Here is a 2,669-nt window from a genome sequence, read left to right on the forward strand (position 1 = left end):
TCAGTTAAGACAAGGACTTAACAATTATTTCCGTTTAAGGTTTATGACTGCATTCACATATAGAGGAAATGGACACTGAAACCAGAAAAGGCCAGATCATGGTCAGTGTACCAATGAATTGAGATAATGAAGAGGTAAACATTTTCGGCTGTGTTCATCTCATACATACAGCCTACTATCTTGCCTCTTGTGAGAAATAACAAGGACAAACATTTCCAAAGCTTTTTCATTATCCAATAACTATATTTGCTATGAGTTATTTGTCATACAGTTGCATGAAACATTATATTTTCAGAATATTAAGAATTGGGGATTCACTCATAGCTTTCTACAATGCTTCTTTCCATGGATATTTTATCTTTTTGTGTAACATGGTTTACTGAAATATTTTAGGCAAGATGTGTTATCATAAAAAACTTTTCTTGTGCTATTTGGAAAGAACGTGCTCATTAGAAGTACTATAATTTTGTCTTAAAATTTCAGGTTTTGCATATAAAAAGTTATTTCAAAATCTACATTGGTTACAAATGCTTATGAGTTATAAGTGTTTTAAAACTGGAGAGGCAATCTGATGGAAAATTAACACATCATTTCCATGGTGAATGCTTTGCAATACAGTTCAGTGATATGGAAAGATTAGAAGAATCAGGCAAATAGTGAATGCATAACGAAAAAAATCAATTGTTGAGTTAATGTATGTTGTATACTGTAGAATTGATACTATTTACAGCACTACTTTTGTAATTTATGTTGTGTAGTTACAAATAGAGTGCTATGGTTATGCTGTGTTAAATACTACTGCTAATACTGAACTTTCCTTTATGTTTTATTTTTTCCTATGGCATCCAAATGCTTTGTGATCAAGTGGAATCATTACCAATATTTTTTTAAACTTATTACTAAAATATATTTGAAAATTTGCATAGTTTGAATAAATGTCAAGTGTGTCTCCAACCATAAAGTGATAAATGATAAGGGAACTGCTGCGTGTCTTAAAGTTTCCACTTGGAAGGCCGACTCCACAAGCAAACACTGAAAGGAGAGTATTTGTTTTTCATGAGTGGGGGAGGAGGAAACTCATGTTCATTTAAGGCTAGATTTGTGAGTGTCCAAACCACAGAGCTGATGCTAGATTGTCAAACAAATTCAATTCTCATTTAAATACCTAAATAAGGGCCAGATTTTCAAAACTGCTCAGCACTCACTTGTTCCCCCTGTGACAGACTTTTGGCCCATTCTTCAAAATGCCTCTTCACCAAACATACTAAGGTCATGAGACAAAAAATCTGTCTTTTATTTTGGTACCTACATCAGATCTTTTTAAAAACTTGTCTAAAATGTCAATTTTATGTCCTAGTTGATTCTGTCATTCTTTAAAGTTCATCAGTACAGTTTCTTTCATAAACAGCATGGTTAGGCTTAAATTAGAGTTTCAAGTCCAATAAAAACAAAGATATTCTAACGGAGTATATGGCATGCCATAATAACCATTATCTCAGAAAATCTAATTGCCATCTTTTCATTTCAGGACCTGATTTGATTTCAGTTACATAATACTGCATTTAGTTTAATAGGACACTGCATTTTTGCATGCTACTATAGTTAGGAATGTCATGCTAGCATTCTTATAAATAGAAATCTATAAAGTTTTAAAACTATCAACTAAGCTAGAATGGGGCCTAAAGATATTTCAGGTTATGTGATTTTATTTCCTTCTATACAATATAAAATAAAAGCATTTGACTCTAAGTGTTAAGGATGAAGACAAAATGTAAAGCAGTCTATTAAGTAATGGCTTCAGTTGGTATTTTCACACATCTGGTATTTAAATTACTCTATTATGCAAATGCTGCCCATTTGTAGTCCATCAGTATGTGGCATCAACAGTCAGTTTGTGTCTCTTTAGTGTGGGAAGAAAAGTGGCTGTTGCACAAGCAGACAAACCTGAGTAAAATATTGAACAGAGGACTGTGGGGCATATTCAGCCTCATTCTCAAAGGATTAGAAAAGCCCTTTTGCAATGAGATGGGAGTGGTTCTTGGAACAGAATATGGAAGTGCTGCAGAGCCCTGCTTCCTGTGTAGTAAGTCAGAAGATGGGGAGGAATGGGGAAAGAGCAGTGGCATTGTGGGAGAGGGAAGGGCTGGGATTTGGATCGGTAACACCACCTCATCATGAGTGAGGTCTTTTCAAGGATTTTAAGAGGTTACTGCCACCATTTGATCAGAGTGGCTTTGCAGCTGTTGTGGATTTCAGAAGAAGGATTTTTTTATTTTACTCCTTCCCAGATCTGTCCTTGTACATGTCCAGTTCATGGCCTACCTATATGCTCTGAGTACTGGTCTCCAGAGTTGGCATTTATTATAATTCTGGTGTATACTGTAGCAGCAAAAGCCTGCTAAGTATGTCACCCCACAAAATAAGGATTCAAACAATTTGGAGCTGTTGCAATTGATCAATAGACCATGTTTTAACAACTCTCCAAAACCATCTTTAAAAGACAAGCTGTATCAATTTTTCTGGAATATTAGAACTATTTTTCCAAATGGTTCCACGTTGAAAGTTTTTCCTTTGATGGGACTTGCCTGAGTCACACAGATATGAACCAGGATCTGTCACTTGCGAGGGTTTAGAGGCCCTAATCACTGGACATTTTCCTATTCTGTCAT

At 35.2% G+C, this 2,669-nt stretch overlaps 1 protein-coding gene across 6 annotated transcripts in view; it reads left to right on the forward strand.

Moving 5' to 3' along the window:
* GRIA2 (glutamate ionotropic receptor AMPA type subunit 2) overlaps window positions 1-2,669 on the forward strand; it is a 199,613-nt gene that overhangs the window by 12,686 nt on the left and 184,258 nt on the right. The gene's annotated exons all lie outside the window — the stretch shown is intronic.

The sequence above is a fragment of the Gavialis gangeticus genome, unplaced genomic scaffold (assembly GCF_001723915.1).
Source record: "Gavialis gangeticus isolate Ggan-Ray unplaced genomic scaffold, GavGan_comp1, whole genome shotgun sequence".
Taxonomy (NCBI): domain Eukaryota; kingdom Metazoa; phylum Chordata; order Crocodylia; family Gavialidae; genus Gavialis; species Gavialis gangeticus.